Here is a 17797-nt window from a genome sequence, read left to right on the forward strand (position 1 = left end):
TTGCAAGGTACTCTGATATTTTGGAAAAAGCTAAATATAAGATAATCAATTTAGGAAAAAATATTACAAGAAAAATGTCAGAATAAAATGAGGTACCAGAGAACTTTGATGCGGGAGCTGCCTTTATGTACAGAAGAGTAGACTAATTGGCAACACCAGCAGTTCCCCAAGTAAATTGGGCTGGGTTTGGGCTGTATCCTTATGAAACCTAATTCTAGCAGTGACTTTGTTAAATATTGATCACCAAGTGTCTGTATGTGAAGACAATTACCCAAGGGAAATGGGCTTTCATACATATACTTTCAAGGTAACAATGGGTGCTAACACTGGCCTTATTTTAGAGCCTGCTAGATCTCTGACACTCTTTCACTATTCAGTTTAACATTGCAGCAACGACTTAGGAGGGTTCTTGAATTATTTGTCCTGTCCTTATCTATGTATGCCGTTTTTGCAACAATAGTGTATGTCAGATTCCAGTATCTGATAGGTTAAAAATGTAAAATATATGCATTTTACTAAAATAAGACAGCACCTATTGTAAGAAGGATCATTATTTTATATATAACACTAAAAATGACTTAAAATATTGCCAATTCGATGACAAAACATGACCAGTTGTAAAAGGCATTCTCATTTCTGAGTTGGCAAAATGTTGAAAAAAATGTGCATCTGAGGATAGAAGAAATATAATTGTAACAGACAGAATTTAAAGCTAATCTTGATTTCTAAGCTTAGATTTACTAATTCACAGTTTCCTGGATCCCAGAAACTGTGGATTAAGTTACTAAACTGTTAAGCTACTAAAAAAAGGGGATACAACTGTAACTCTAACACTTTGGGAGGCCACAGGGATGGATCACTTGAACCAAGGTGTTGGAGACCAGGCAGGGCAACATGGCAAAACCCCGTGTCTACAAAATGTTTCTTTTAAAAAACAGCTGGGCATGGTGCCACATACCTGTAGTCCCAGCTACTTGCGAGGCTGAGGTGGAAGAATCACTTGAGCCTGGGGGGTGGAGGTTGCAATGAGCTGAGATCGTGCCACTGCATTCCAGCCTGGGCGACAGAGTGAGACCCTGTCTCAAAAAAAAAAAAAAAAAAAAAAAAAAAAAAGTTTTTAGTATATTTGGAATTTAACATTTTCAATCTATACACCTAAAAAGTAAACTGAACTCTCCCTGCCTGGAATTTTAATATTACTTTCACTTACCTCTATACATTACAATGTTCAAGTGAGGGTTTTGGAGCCAAAGCTTAGTAGATAGTTGACATTGACAAGTTATACAAGTTCTTCATGACTCAGTTTGTTCATTTGTAGGTAGGGAAAATAATACAGGTAATAGTACTTCTCTTGTCATATCATTGGAAGATTTAAATATATATATACAGTGTTCACAATGAATGGTGCCTAGCACATAGCATGCTCTGAGAAAAGGCAAGCCATTTTTATCACTGCACATCTATTCAAAATATGCATCTCAGTAATGCAGAATTAAGTTCCATTGACATGCCTGTGGAAGGAGGAACAGAGAAAAGGAAAAGAAAGTGTTCCAGATGCTACAGCTAAGTAACAAACCATCTCTAAACACAGTTCTGTATCTTAAAAGAGTGATTTTTTAATGTTCACTGATTTTTGTGGGTCAGTATTTCACACAGAGCACAGCTCCTGATGTCAGAGGCCTCAGCTGGGAAGATTTGAAGGCAAGGAGAGGAGGGTGTGACTCAACTGCTGAGGATTAGAATCATCTTAAGCAGTCTTCACTAACATGTCTGGCAGTTGATGCTGGCTGTCAGCAGGGACCTCAGCTGGTCTGTCCGCCAGAAACATACCTGTGTATTCTCCATGTGGTCTCCCAATGTGGACTAGTTTTGGTTCTCACAGCGTGGCAGCTGGGTTCCAAGAGCAGACATCCCAAGAGAGCCAGGCAGAAGTCTTATTACTTTTATGACCTCATGTTTGAAGTCACATAGTGTCACATAGTACCACCAGATTTATGAGGAAACAAGAAACCCACATTTCAAATGGAAGGAGTGTCAAGGTAACATTGAAAGAGGAGCACGTGAATTGAAAGATATTGTTGCAAGCTATTGAGAAAACACAATCTGACGGAGAGTAAGAGAGATAGTGAGAGACAAACTTTTAAGACAACCTGAAAGATGACTACCTCTAATGGCACCGCCATATGACAAAACAATTTGAGGATGCACTTAATTTTGAAGAGTCAAATAACCATTGCCTAAACACAACAATTCATTCAGAACTGTTAAAAGCATACTAGGCTTCTATACTTTGAAAGAGAATGGACTATCACAAATTTTTCAAAGCCACTTCTGAAATTAGGCAGTGCAAAGGTAACAAACAAAATAAAGGTTTTTTTCAGATATATAGATAATCAGGACTTATCATAAACTAGGTAAGGAGAAAAATTCAGTCGAGCTAGCATGTGCCTAGAAAATGAACAAAAAACAACTCTATTTGTAAGCATTCTGTTCATTTTCAGGACTAAGTTGTAAAATTCTTATGATTTAAAAATAGTGGTCCTTTATTGTGCACTTGTGTGCAAAGAGCCTTAGTGGAATGTGCACTTTTTAAATATCTGATCTTTGTAACATTATGAAATTAGTATATTTCCCTCCAATTTATAGATAAGAAAGCTAAAGCTCAGTCTAAATAATTTAACTAATTCTACCTGCATCCCAAATTCATACACATTCTATTATCAAAGACTGCTTTTGGTTTGTTTATAAAATTATCTTCCACAGGACACTTAAGTTAAAAATAACCCAGACATTTCTGGCCAGAGTTTGAAATAGGGCCAGGTTAACTTTAAGTATTTTTGTGAAGATTATGAACCGGGAGGAAAAAAATAAATTAATTTGAAACGGGTGGACAGCAGATATCTTAAGGAAGATTTCTTAATGTGACAAAACACAAATTTTGAACAAAGAGAAATAAATATTGAGAGAGAGTTCCAGAAATCAATAAAGACAAAAAAGTAATAGATATACACATCTAAAGTAGTCTGCATCGATTGGCTGGAAGAATAAATATAGATGTTAAACCAATGTTTCTGAAGCTTAATATTGCCATTTAAAAAAAATAAACATTTACAGGAAAATGTTTCAGAACTTTTAACATAGCAGACTTTTTCATTTTTCTTTGTTCTTCTTTGACTTCTCCTTAGGTAGTGACCTGAGCCTCCCTCAGGGACATCTTTAGATTTGTATCTTTCTTTTCTTTTCTTTTTTTTGAGATGGGGGTCTCACTCTATCTCCCAGGCTGGAATGCAGTGGCAGGATCACAGATCACTGCAACCGCCCCCTCCGGGCCTCAAAAGATCCTCCCACCTCCGCATCTGGAGTAGCTGGGACTACAGGCCCATGCCATCACATCCTGTTAATTTTTGTTTTTTGTTTTGTTGTTGTTGTTTTTGTTTGGTAGAGATGAGGTTTCACCGTGTTGCCTCAGCTAGTCTCAAACTCTTATGATCAAGCAATCTGCCCATTTCAGCCTCATAAAGTACTTGGGTTACAGGCGTGAGCCACCAGGTCCAGCCTACATTTTTCATATTGTCTAGATTAACATGCCCTTTCCACTTTCCCTCAGATAATAGAGTATTTTATTGAGCTAGTAAGATTTTGTTATTTAGAAAGTTTTTTTCAGTATAGTCAAATAAAGGGATTTTTGTTGTAGTTTGATATGTAAGCCAGAAGGAATCCTGAGTATTTTAAACATGTGTCACAGCACAAAACAAATTATAAAACTTTATAAAAGATAATCTGATACTGATACTTCCATCCAAGTAGTGCATAAAGCTCTCTTATGAAGCTGACTATTTACCTAACATCTTGCTGAAGTTAGAAAAACACTTTTCCTTCTTAAATTGAGAAGCATGACCAACTTTTAATGTACAGACACGCAAGCAGAAAATCCAAAAGCAAGTTAAGAATATTAAGCTACATTCTTTCCACAAATAAGCTAGTTCTGACTATTTAAAAGAAGGAAAAAGAAACACTCTTTTCTAAAGCCTTACCCAATAAGAGTTTACATAACACTGTCTTATAACCAAATGCCAAAATCACCCTGACTAGTTTTAGAACCAAATTATTACTTGAATACATTTGAGAGTAATTTTAAATGTGAACAAGTTTACACACATACAAAGTACAGTGAGCCAAGAAATAAAACAGTGGTGGGTGGTGGGAGTCGTTCTTGTTTTGGGGTTATTTTTTTAACTGTCTTTCTATATTACCTAAAGCTAGTTACCTTTGATTTAAATCCTTCCCTATTCCAAAAGCTTCTATATCTGAGACCCTGATTTTTTCTTAACCTTTAGAGTCAAAATTTGGAATTAAGAGTGCTGACTTTACCATTTTACCATGGAGTAAATCATAATTTAAAGAAAACCAGCAGTTAAAATATTTCTGCAGCTAGCAACAATTACCAGGAGATCTGTTTCTGCAGTTACCTCTAGGTCATCTGACCCAGGATGGATAGACTTAAACAGAATCACCAGAGGCCAATCAAGTGCTACCTGGCTTATTTAAATACACTGGCTGCTTCAGACTAATGCCTGAAAAGGGAAGTAAAAATTTCAGACCCTAACACTGATAAACATTTACCCAGTAGTAAATGATGACTACTCAAAGGTCCATCCTTTATAATCTTCAACTTATCTTCAAAACTAGGAAAAACACTCTCTTTTGGAATAAACATCATTATTCATTTGCACCTAAGGTTCTAAATTCAAATCCATTGTTGAGTAGGAGGTCATCTGAACTAGTTTTCCAATCTCTGATCTGGAACTACAAGTAGGACCCCAGGGGAAGGTAACTAGTTAGGAGAAGGCCACCCTCATCTGCTGCTGGGGACAGATTTATAGAAGGACAAGAATTTTTTAGATACTAAAGGATATAGAAAGTCCTTTGGGTTAGAAACATTCCCAGGTCTTCCAATCCATTCCCTACTTTTTCGTGTGTGTTGTTCTGTTTGATACTTCCAGAGCTCTCAAAATCTCACAGACACCAATCAACACCATCAGTCAACCACTGTGCAGACTGCTGAATTGGCTAACAGATCTGGAATTTTCCCCAGATTCTCAGTGAATAGCTCATTTGTACTTCAGGAAGTAATACAAAATGAACTAGTTAAAAATAAGTATAGTTTACCTTCAAGTTTAGACAGTAACTGGATCTAGCTTATCCAATTTCTGTTAAAGTCTTCACTTTAGTGAATGGATAAAAATGGTCTGTTTTTAATATATAAGATAAACTGTATAGACAGAGTGATTGCAACCTAATGCTATTTGGTTTTATAACTACTCAAGTTTTTAATTAGTTTGTTGTCTTAAATAAGTAAATGTTCCTACTTGAAATCTTATTTACACCATTTTTTGGCATAGACTCACTTTTCCAAAGGCATTTGATTCTAAACATTACTCAAAGTTTAACATCAACTAGCTGGATATATATTATCATAAAGTCCAAAATAATGATAATTGACAGCATGACATCAGAGCAACACAAAAGACACTATTTCAAACTGGCACTTAACTATTTATGGAGTTGCAGCATTAAAAGTGTTCAACCCAAAGTTAACTTTTTTTTCCCTCTGCTGTACCTAATTACTCAGACTCATCAATGACAAAGGTTTAGATTAAAAGAACAAAAGGAACCAGAGAAAAATAATAATATAAATCATGGTATCCTCTCCTCAAAGGTCATGCAGTCACTGTGGAGCTTTCCGGACAGAACTAACACAGGAAGATAAATTAGGGGCAAATGTCACTGGATCCGAGTACAAAGACAAAGTACCAACCATTCTAAAAGGGCGAATTCGAAGTATCTACCTAGGTGGCTGTAACCAATAGGTGTCAATTAACAACATACTCTGATTCCTGGCTTCAGTATAGCAGCATTTACAGGAATGTTTCTGCTCTCTGTTGGGCCTATCTCATCTCTGCAGTCAGGCTTCCTCTAATTTCTCTCAGCACTTGTTGGTAGGGTATGTTGTGTCCAAGAACCCAGGTGTTAGAGAGGGGCTAGATTCAAATTCCAGTTCAGCCATTTTTAACCTATGTTAGATAAATTACCTAATTTGTTTCAAAACCTCCATTGCTTTATGTAGATAATTATATAATTGTATTATTAATAATAGCACCCACTTGACAGATTGTTTTAAGGAAGAGGGATAATGTAGCAAAACACCAAACTTAGACCCTAACAAGTGTTTGATAAATAGTAATTATTCGTTCAATAAATATTTATCTGATATTACCATTATGAGCTGCAAAGAATCATGAGTTGAATAAATTGAGTTGAATTCCCTCCTAATCTTCATATATTTTGAACTCTTCACCGCAACAACCCAAGTATAAAAAGAGGAAATATTTTAACCACCACTAATAGGAATATTTTCTGACAGCGCATACATGTAGTCCAGCACATGCTATCTGTATGTGAGGGCATCTTAGAATATTTGTATTGTCATATTATCATGATAATAGCTTGAAACTTGGGAATAACCACTCTCCTTTTCATCTGCAGGCCCAACCTCCATTCTCCCTGAAACTGCCTTTGCAAAAATTATAACTGAGAAAATTATGGTACTAAAAGATATCCGACCTAACCAATTCCATCTTGCTTCTAATCTCCAAGCTGTCCTTATTCATTTCTGGGCATAGGCCGAACTAACTTTGAGAGGAACTTAGTTTATAGTTTGACTTCGAAACAAAGATGGTAACAGCCCTTTCCCAAAATAAACCCCCTTCCTGCCTGGGGACTAGACTGCCTTTGCAGGACTAACAAATTAGCTACGAGATAAGAAATTATGGTTTAGGAGTCATGTGGCTGGAGGCTGAAAGATTCTAAACCTCCCAAATTTCTCCTCGGGATAACATCACTGTTGTAAAATCTAACATCAGTGCTTGAGATATTTTGCAGACCTTGCACTGGGTGAATCGACCACAACACTCACACGGATAAACTGGCTCATCTGATCTTATGATCCTCACCCAGGAACTGACTCAGTACAAGAGGACAGTTTTGACTCCCTGTGATTTCATTTCTGACCTGACCAATCAGCACTCCCCATGTTCTCACCCCCTATCCACCAAATTATCCTTAAAAACCCCAATCCCTGAGTTTTGGAGGAGAATGGTTTGAGCAACAGTAAAACTCTGGTCTCCCGTCCAGCCAGCTCTGTGTGAATTAAACTCTCTGTTGCAATTCCCCTGTCTTGATAAATTGGCTCTGTCTAGGCAGTGGGCTAGGTGAACCTGCTGGGTGGTTACACCCACTCATCTTTATATTTTAACTTATTAATAAAAGCTCAGTCTTTAGAATCAGACAGGGGTTTGATTCCTGGTTTCAACATGTAGTCGTTTGTTGCAGGAAGTCAGGGACCCCAAACGGAGGGACTGGCTGAAGCCATGGCAGAAGAACGTGGATTGTGAAGATTTCATGGACATTTATTAGTTCCCCAAATTAACACTTTTATAATTTCTTATGCCTGTCTTTACTGCAATCTCTAAACATAAATTGTAAAGATTTCATGGACACTTATCACTTCCCCAATCAATACCCTTGTGATTTCCTGTGCCTGTCTTTACTTTAATCTCTTAATCCTTTCAGCTGAGGAGGATGTATGTCACCTTAGGACCATGTGATAATTTCGTTAACTGCACAAATTGTAAAGCATGTGTGTTTGAGCAATATGAAATTTGGGCACCTTGAAAAAAGAACAGGATAACAGCAATGTTTAGGAAACAAGAGAGATAACCTAAAACTCCGACCGCTGGTAAGCCAGGCGGAACAGAGCCATATTTCTCTTCTTTCAAAAGCAAATGGGAGAAATATTGCTGAATTTTTTTCTCAGCAAGAAACATCCCTGAGAAAGAGAATGCGCGCCTGGGGGTAGGTCTCTGAACTGGCCCCCCCCCGGGCATAGCCGTCTCTTATGGTCGAGACTGCCGGGGGGGAAATGGACCCCAGTCTCCCATAGCGCTCCCACGCTTATTAGGAAGAGGAAATTCCCACCTAATAAATTTTGGTCAGACCGGTTGATCTCAAAACCCTGTCTCCTGATAAGATGTTATCAATGACAATGGTGCCTGAAACTTCATTAGCAATTTAATTTTGCCTCGGTCCTGTGGTCCTGTGATCTTGCCCTGCCTCCACTTGCCTTGTGATATTCTATTACTTTGTAAAGTACTTGATGTCTGTGACCCACACCTATTTGCACACTCCCTCCCCTTTTGAAAATCCCTAATAAAAACTTGCTGGTTTTTGCAGCTTGTGGGGCATCACAGATCCTACCAACCTGTCATGTCTCCCCTGGACGCCCAGCTTTAAAATTTCTCTCTTTTGTACTCTGTCCCTTTATTTCTCAAGCTGGCCGATGCTTAAGGAAAATAGAAAAGAACCTACGTGAATATCGGGGCAGGTTCCCGGATAGTCGTTAAGAAATCGTGGACAAATTATGAATCTCTATGAACTTATTTACCTCATCTATACAATTGGAATTGTAATAACTGCTTTATAATATTATTGTAAGGATTAGAAATAACTGATTGTACATTTCTGGCACATAGTTGGCATTCAATAGCTTGGAGTAGTATTATTAAAGTTATTTGTGTTATTTCTCCCTAATTCTAAACTTTAGTCTTAAACTGAGTTGTTTCGGTCTTTGCAAGGATAAAAATCTCAGAGAAAAACTTCTAGAGTTTTAGACAAGATGGAGTAGATATACTTATTTCTATTCTTCTCACTAAGGACAGCTAAAAATCATGGGTATTATAAATAAAACAAACATAAGAAGACTTTTAGAGATAGAGAAGAAGGCAAACCAGAGACCTTGGGACTGGAGAAATAACACAGTGGTGAGTTCTCTGGGTTTTGTTTTTGTTTTTTTGTTTTTTGCCTCAAATATTCTAAAATCAAGACAGAAGAAACTGGCAACCTGAAACTTCTAATGGGCACAGATAAAATAAGCTCCAATAAAGGCGTGCTCTTTCTAACCAAAGAAACAAGAGAGGCACAGCCGAGAAAGACAAAAAACTTTTGGACAATAAGCACTCTACTCCAACCAAATGTTGTTAGAAAAGTTATGGCTTTACTACCACTTTTATAAGCAAAGGCCGAGTGGAAAGCCAGGACGTCCACCACCACCTGCGGATAATGAGGCACCACCTCCCACGGGTGATGGTGTCAAGAAGACCAACTAAGAAGCAAGGACTTTCACCACTCTCAGAGTTAATGTCCAGAATACATTCAAAAACAAAAAACATTCATCATACCAAGGAACCATGAAAATCTTAACTTGAATGAGAAAAGCCAGTCAACAGATGTCAACACGGAGATGACACAGATGTTGGAATTACCTGGTAAAGATGTTAAAGCAGCCATCATAAAGGTGTCTCAGTGAGCAATTACAGACATGCTTACAGCAAATTTCACAATTACAAAGTCTCAGCAAAGAAACAGAAGAATGAATAAAAAGAAAAACCAAATGGAAATTTTGAAGTGGAAAAGTACAACTGAAATTAAAAAAATAATAATAACTCAATAGAGAAATGAAGAAAACAGAGGAAAGAATTGGCAAACTTGAAGTAGAAGAAAAAAATCACTAAATCTAAACAATACAGAATATGATGAAAAAATAAAATGAACACACCTCAGGGGCTTGTGGGATTATAACAAAAGTTTTAACATTCATGTCATTGGCATCTTTGAAGGAACGGAAAGAGATGTTGGGACTGAAAAAGTATTTGAAAAACATAATTTGACTGACAGATTCCCAGTTTGACAAAAGATAGAAATCCACAGAATCCAGATAGAGAAACCTACAGAAATTTAAGATATGATAATAAAATTTCTGAAAACTAAAGACAAAGACTTAAAAAGCAGGGAGAAAAACAATGTATGACATATAGGGAAAAATTATTGAAAAGACAGCAGATTTCTCATCAGAAACCCTGGAGGACAGGAGCAGGGACAACATTTTTCTAATGTTGAAAGAAAAAACTGTGAACCTAGTAGCATCCTGCATCTGGAGAATCAAGGAATCCTCCAGTTAATGAAACTTAAGAGAATTTGTTATCAGCATCTACACCTGAAAAGAATGGCTACAGAAAATTCTTGAAACAGAATGCAAATGCTAAAAAAGGAATTTGGGAACATCAGGAAGAAAAGACAGCAGAGAGAGTAAGCATATAGGGAAGTACAATATATTTGCCTTCTTTTGAGTTTTCCAAATTATGTTTGATAGCTAAAGCAAAAATTATAGTATTATATGATGTGGTACTCAAGATATAGACAGGAAATATTTAAGACAACTCTATCTTAAAAAGGAGAAGGTAAAGAAACTTAAAGAGAGGTAAATTTTCCACTCTTCACTCAAACTGGTAAAATGTCAGTGTCAGTAAACTGTTAAGATTAGATAGATAAATAGATAGATAGAATGTAGTATCTAGAGCAACCACTAGAAAATCTAAACAAAGAGATACACTCAAAAATGCTGTAGATAAGTCAAAATGGAATTCTAAAAATTGTTCACATAACCTATAGGAAGCCAGGAAAAAGGTCTCATTCTTTCAAGTTTAGGTGGAAATTGCTAATGGCTTAGCCATGCTTTCCACGATGTAAGTTGTATCTCAGCTTCAACCTCCCTCTATTCTGAATATTGATTTTAACATGAGTCAATACTCAATGCATCTCCCACTAATAGCCATTAGTCTCACACTCAATATTAATCAGAAGGTACACTGAGGAAAATATTGTCTGAAAAACAAGGGGCCTGTTTTGGCAAAGAATTAATATAGCCCTGGGTCAAGCAAGATCCCAAGAGATAAGGCACTTAGACTTCACTGAATTGTACCCCTCTCCTAGCTCCCCTGTACACACATGGGATAGCTTTTATCATATTAATATTTCATTTTGGTACATTAATGTAATTGCTTTTCAAAGAGATAGCCCTGTACCTAATGTTAATACTGATATCTTCCATTTATTGGGTACCTGTTACATACCAGACATCTTGTAAAAATTATTATTAATTCTTAAAACAAGCTCTGCAAGGCAGATACTGTCTCATTTACAAGTGTCTGGGCCAGAAGGTATGCTTATACCTGGCTCACCTGCATAAGTAGTCTGGCTCCACTTACTCAGACGGTGACTGTATAGAGAATTTTATTGAGAGAATTTATTACTTCAGTGTTCTCATTAGGAGGAAATGCCAGAAGAAATTGAGTTCAAGAGAGAGAAACATTGCTAATAGGAATTAGATTCACAAGGCCAACAGACAACCCAAAGTCATTAAGCCACGAGAGTGGAACGAATCTATGAAAACTCAATGAAGACAGAACAAGAGAAAAATCTTTTCAGCCACGATGAATTAGGAGAACAAGATGTCAAATTACACTGATGTTGAGTCAAGCTTCTCAAAGCAAGAGATAATCAGGTATGGGAATTCTACAAATTTCAGGATAGCAGGTAATTAAATGTTCCAAGATGTAAGAGGACAATTGAAAGTCCAAGTCTTTACAGTCAGATTCTGGTACAGAGGCTAGGTTTCTATTCATGTTCTGGAGACTTATTTGCATGTCAAAAGCAATCAGATCTGAACCTGGGAATTTGCCTACTGTCTTTCACTATAATACACAGCATTTTATTTTTTTTATTTTTATGGGTACATAATAGGCACACATATTTATGGGGTATGTGCATAGTAGGTGCATATATTTATATACCTAGTAATGGGATTGGTGGATCCTATGGTAGCTCTATTCTTAGTTGTTTGAGGAATCTCCAAACTGTTCTCTATAGTGGTTGTAATAATTTACATTCCCACTAACAGTGTACGAGGGTTCCCTTTTCTCGACATCCCTGCCAGCATTTGTTATTGCCTGTCTTTTAAGGGGGAAAAAAGCCATTTTAACTGGGGTGAGATGATATCTCATTGTAGTTTTGTTTTGCATTTCTCCAATGATCAATGATATTGAGCACCTTTTCATATACCTGTTTGCCACTTGTATGTCTTTTTTTGAGAAATGTTTATCCAGATCTTTTGCCCATTTTTAAGGCAGGTTATTAGATTTTTTTTTCCTATAGAGTTGTTTGAGCTTCTTAAATATGCTGTTTATCAATATCTTATCAAATGGATAGTTCACAAATATTTTCTCCCACTCTATGGGCTGTCTCTTTGCTTGGTTGATTGTTTTCTTTGCAGTGCAGAAGCATTTTTGCTTGCTGTGATTTCATTTGTCTATTTTTACTTTTGCTGCCTACGCTTTTGAGGTCTTACACAAAAAATCTTTGCCCAGACCAATATCCTGGAGCGTTTCCCCAATGTTCTCATTTGGTAGTTTCATAATTTCAGGTCTAGATTTATGTCTTTAATCCATTTTCATTTTACTTTTGTATACGGTGAGAGATAGGGGCCCTAGTTTCATTTTTCTGCATAAGGATATCCAGTTTTTCCAGCACCATTTATTGAAGAGATTGTCCTTTCCCCATTGGAAGTTCTTGGCACTTTGGTTGAAAATGAGTTCACTGCAGATGTCTGGATTTGTTTCTGGGTTCTCTTTTCTGTTCCATTGGTCTATGTGTCTGTTTTTATGCCAGTACCATGCCATTTTGGTTACTATAGCTCTGTAGTATAACTTGAAGTCAGGTAATGTTGTTCCTCCAGTTTTGTTCTCTTTGCTCAGGATAGCTTTGGCTCTTCTGGTCTTTTGTGGTTTCATATAAATTTTATGATTGTTTGTTGTATTTATGTGAAAAATATCATTGGTATTTTGATAGAGATTGCATTGAATCTATAGATTGCTCTGGGTAGTATGAACATTTTAACAGTACTGATTCTTTTGGTGCATGAACATGGAGTATCTTTCCATTTCTTTTATATCCTCTTCAATTTCTTACATCAATGTTTTATAATTTTTATTATAGAGATCTTTCACTTCTTTGGGTAAATTTACTCCCATGCATTTTATTTATAGTTATTGTAAATGGAATTACTTTCGTGATTTCTTTTTCAGAGTTTTCACTATTAGTATGTAGAAATGCTACTGGGTCAGGCACAGTGGCTCATGCCTATAATCCCAACACTTTGGGAGGCTGAGGCAAGCGGATCACTTGAGCTCAGGAGTTCAAGACCAGCCTGGACAACTTGAAAGATCTGTCCTGACAAAACCCTGTCTCTACAAAACACACACACACTCTTAGCCAGGAGTGATGGTGCACATTTGTTGTCCCAGCTACTTGGGAGGCTGAGGTGAGAGGATCACTTGAGCCTGGGAGGCGGAAGCGGAGGTTGCAGTGAGCCAAGATCATGCCAGTGAACTCCAGCCTGGGCAACAGAGTGAGACCCTGTCTCAAAAAAAAAGAGAGAGAGAGAGAAATGCTACTGATTTTTGCATGTTGATTTTAGTATCCTGCAAATTTACTGAATTTGTTCATAAGTTCTAATAGCTTTTTGGTGGATTCTTTAGGTTTTTTCAAATATAATAGCTGCAAACAAAGATAACTGGACTTCTCCCTGTCCTTTTTGGATTCCCTTTCTTCCTCCCATCTGATTGCTCTAGCTAGGACTTCCAGTACTATGTTGAATAACAGTGCTAACATGACAGTGGGCATCCTTGTTATGTTCCAGATCTCAGAGGAAATTTCAGGTTTTCCCCTTTCAGTATGATACTAGCTGTGGGTCTGTTGAATATGACTTTTATTGTGTTGAGGTATGTACCTTCTATGCCCAGTTTTTGCAGGGTTTTTATCATTAAGGAATGTTGGATCTTATAAAATGCTTTTTCAACATCAGTCTAAATTATTATATGATATTTGTCCTTCATGCTGTTGATATAATGTATCACATTGATTGATTTGTATATGTTGAGCCATTCTCACATCCCTGGAATAAAGCCCACTGGATCAAGATGAATGATCTTTTTAATGTGTTGTTGAATTCAGTATTCTTATATTTCGTTGAGGATTTTTGCATCAATATTGATCAGAGATATTGGCCTGTCCTTTCCTTTTTTTGACGTGTCTTTTTTTGGTTTTGGTATCAGGGTAATATCAGCCTCAGAAAAATAAGTTTGGAAGTATTTCTTCCCTGTTTTTCAGAACAGCTCGATTAAGATTGGTGTTAGTTTCTCTTTAAATGTTTGATAAAATTCAGCAGTGAAGCCATTGGGTCCTGGGTTTTTCCTTACTGGGAGACTTTATACGGCCTTGCTCTCATTACATGTTATTGGTCTGTTTGGGTTTTAATTTCTTTTTTTCTTTTTTTTTTTTCTTTTTGAGACGGAATCTCACTTTGTCGCCCAGGCTGGAGTGCAGTGGTGCAATCTCGGCTCACTGCAAGCTCCGCCTCCCGGGTTCACGCCATTCTCCTGCCTCAGCCTCCCGAGTAGCTGGGACTACAGGCGCCTGCCACCACGTCCAGCTAATTTTTTTTTTGGATTTTTGGTAGAGACGGGGTTTCACTGTGTTAGCCACGATGGTCTTGATCTCCTGACCTCGTGATCCGCCCGCCTCAGCCTCCAAAAGTGCTCGGATTACAGGCTTGAGCCACCGTGCCCGGCCGGGTTTTAATTTCTTAATAGTTCAATCTTGGTAGTTTATATGTGTCTAGGAATTTAACCATTTCTTCTAGGTTTTCCAATTCATGGACATGTAGTTGCTCATAGTAGCCTCTAATGATCCTTTGAACTTCTGTGGTATCAATTGTAATGTCTCCATTTTCATCTCTGATTTATTTGAGCGATCCCTGTTTTTGTTAGTTAGTTGGGCTAAGGGTTTGTCAATTTTATCTTTTCAAAAACCAATTTTTGTTTCATTAATCTTTTGTATATTTTTCATTTCAATTTCATTTATTTCTGTTCTGATCTTTATTATTTCTTCTTCTAATTTTGAGTTTGGTTTGCTCTTGCTTTTCTAGTTCTTTAAGTTGCAATGTTAGGTTGCTTATTTGAAGTTTTTCTACTTATTTGAAATAGACACTTATTGCTATAAACTTTCCTCTTAGTACTGCTTTCACTGTATCCCATAGGTTCTGATATGTTATGTTTCCATTTACATTTGTGTCAAGAAATTTTTTAATTTCCTTCTTAATATCTTCATTGACCCACTGGTCATTCAAGAGCATATTATTTAATTTCCATGTGTTTGTATAGTTTCCAAAATTCCTCCTGTTGTTGATTTACAGTTTTATTCCATTGTGGTCAAAGAAGATGCTTGATATGATGTCAATAATTTGAATTTTTTAAGCCTTGTTTTGTTGTAGCCTAACATACAGTCTATCTTTGATAATAATCCATGTGCTGAGAAGAAAATGTGTATTCTGTAGCCATTGGATGAAATGTTCTAGAAATATCAATTAGATACATTGTTCTATAGTAAAGATTAAGTCTGATTTTTTTTGTTGTTTTTGTCTGGATGATCTTTCCAGTGCTGAAAGTGGGGTGTTGAAGTCTGCAGCTATTATTATATTGAGGTTGATCTCTCTCTTTAGCTCTAATAATATTTGCTTTATATATCTGGGTGCTCCAGTGTTGGGTGCATATATATTTACTATTGTTATATCCTCTTGCTAAATTTACTCCTTTATCATTACATAATGACCTTCTTTGTCTCTTTCCATAGTTTTTTTGTCTCAAAATCTATTTTGTCTAATATAAGTGTAGCTACTCCTGCTCTTTTTGGTTTCCATTTGCATAGATATCTTTTTCCATCCCTTTATTTTTGGTCTATATGTGTCTTTATAGGTGTCTATATGTGTTCTTTGTAGGCAACAGATTGTTGGGTCTTTTTTTTCTTTATCCATTCAGCCACTCTATGTCTTTTGATTGGAGAGTTTAGTCCATTTACAATGTTATTATTGGTAAGTAAGGACTAACTCCTGTTGTTTTGTTTGTTTTCTGGTTGTTTTGTTGTCTTCTTTTCCTTTTTCCCTTTTCTTGCATCTTGCTGTTAGTAAAGGTGATTTTCTCTGGTGGTATTTTTTAATTCCTTGTTTTTTATTTGTTTTGTATCTGTTGTAGTTTTTTTGATTTGAGGTTACCATAAGGCATGCAAATAATATCTTATAAATCATTATTTTAAACTGATTACAACTTAACACTAATTGCCTTTAAAAAAAACTAACAAGAAAAAGAAAACCAATAAAAACTCTATTTAACTTCATCCCTTTTCTTTTTAACTTTTTGTTCTTTCTACTTATATCTTATTATACCATGTTTTGAAGAGTTACTGTAGTTATTATTTTTGTAGGTTTATCTTGTAGTCTTTCCACTCAACATATGAATAGTTTACACTCATATGTTGTTTTTTGACACAAATATTCTGTTTTCCTGTGGACTTACTAGCACCAGTGAGTTTTGTAACTTCAGATGATTTCTTATTGCTCATTAACATTCTTTTCTTTCAGACTGGAGAACTCCCTTTAACATTTCTTGTAAGACAGATCTAGTGTTGATGGAATCCCTCAGGTTTTGTTTGTCTGAGGAAGCATCTCTCCTTTAGATATGAAAGACATTTTCCGTGGATACACTATTCTAGGATAATTTTTTTTCCTTCAGCACTCTAAATATGTCATACCATTATCTCCTGGCCTATCAAGTTTGCACTGAGAAGTCTGCTGCCAGACTTACTGAAGCTCATTTGTATGTTATTTGTTTCCTTGGTCTTGTTGGTTTTAGGATCCTTTTTTATCCTTGGCTTTTAGATGTTTCATTATTAAATGTCCTGAGGTAGTCTTATTTGGCTTAAATCTGCATACTGTTCTATAACCTTCTTGTACTTGGATATTGATATCTTTCTCTAGGTTGGGAAAGTTATTATTATCCCTTTGAATAAACTTTCTACACTGATCTCTCTCTGCCTCCTCCTTAAGGCCAATAACTCTTAGATTTGCCCTTTTGAGCTATTTTCTAGATCTTTTAGGCATGCTTCATTGTTTTTCCTTTTTTTCTTGTCTCCTCTGATTGTGTATTTTCAAATAGCCTGTTTTTGAGCTCACTAATTATTTCTGCTGTTTGATAAATTCTGCTATTAAGAGACTGATGCATTATTCAGTATGTCAACTGCATTTTTCAGCTCCAGAATTTCTGTTTGATTCTTTTTAACTATTTCAATCTCTTTGTTAAACGTGTCTGATGGGATTCTTACTTCCTTCTCCATGTTATCTTGGATTTTGTTGAGCTTCCTCAAAACAGCTATTTTGAATTCTCTATCTAAAAGGTCATATAATTCTGTATCTCTGGGATATGTCACTGGTGCCTTATTTGTTTAGTAAGGTCGTGTTTTCCTGGATGATCTTGATGCAGGTGGGTGTTTGTCTGTGTCTGAGCATTGAAGAGTCAGGTATTTATCATAGTCTTCACAGTCTGGGCTTATTTGTATCCATCCTTCTTAGGAAGGCTTTCTGGGTATTCAAAGGGACTTGGGTGTTATGATCTAGTCTTTCTTCACTGCAGCCATATCTACTTTAGGGGAAACCCCAAGCCCAGTATCACTGTTGCTTTTGCAGACTCATAGAGGTACCACCTTGGTTGTCTTGAGTAAGATCCAGAAGAATTCCTTGGATTACCAGGCAGAGACTCTTGCTCTCATTCCTTACCTTCCCACAAGCAAACAGAGTCTCTCTCTGTGATGAGCTACCTGGAGCTGGAGGAGTATTGAAAGAGCACCCCTGTGTCCAACACCACTACAACTTTTCTGGGTCAGGCCTGAAGCCAGTACAGCACTGGGCCCAGAGCGAACACTGCCTAGCTACCACCTATGTTCACCCAAGGCCCAA

General features: G+C 36.7%; 1 protein-coding gene across 1 annotated transcript in view; it reads left to right on the forward strand.

Moving 5' to 3' along the window:
- Positions 1-11330: 11330 nt before the first annotated feature.
- Positions 11331-17797, forward strand: part of AGR2 (anterior gradient 2, protein disulphide isomerase family member) — a 43584-nt gene continuing 37117 nt past the window's right edge. The window contains exon 1 of the mRNA XM_063667146.1: positions 11331-11458. The gene's annotated coding sequence lies outside the window, so the exon portion shown is untranslated. The remainder of the gene's footprint in view (positions 11459-17797) is intronic.

This window comes from Pongo pygmaeus, chromosome 6 (genome assembly GCF_028885625.2).
Source record: "Pongo pygmaeus isolate AG05252 chromosome 6, NHGRI_mPonPyg2-v2.0_pri, whole genome shotgun sequence".
Classification (NCBI taxonomy): domain Eukaryota; kingdom Metazoa; phylum Chordata; class Mammalia; order Primates; family Hominidae; genus Pongo; species Pongo pygmaeus.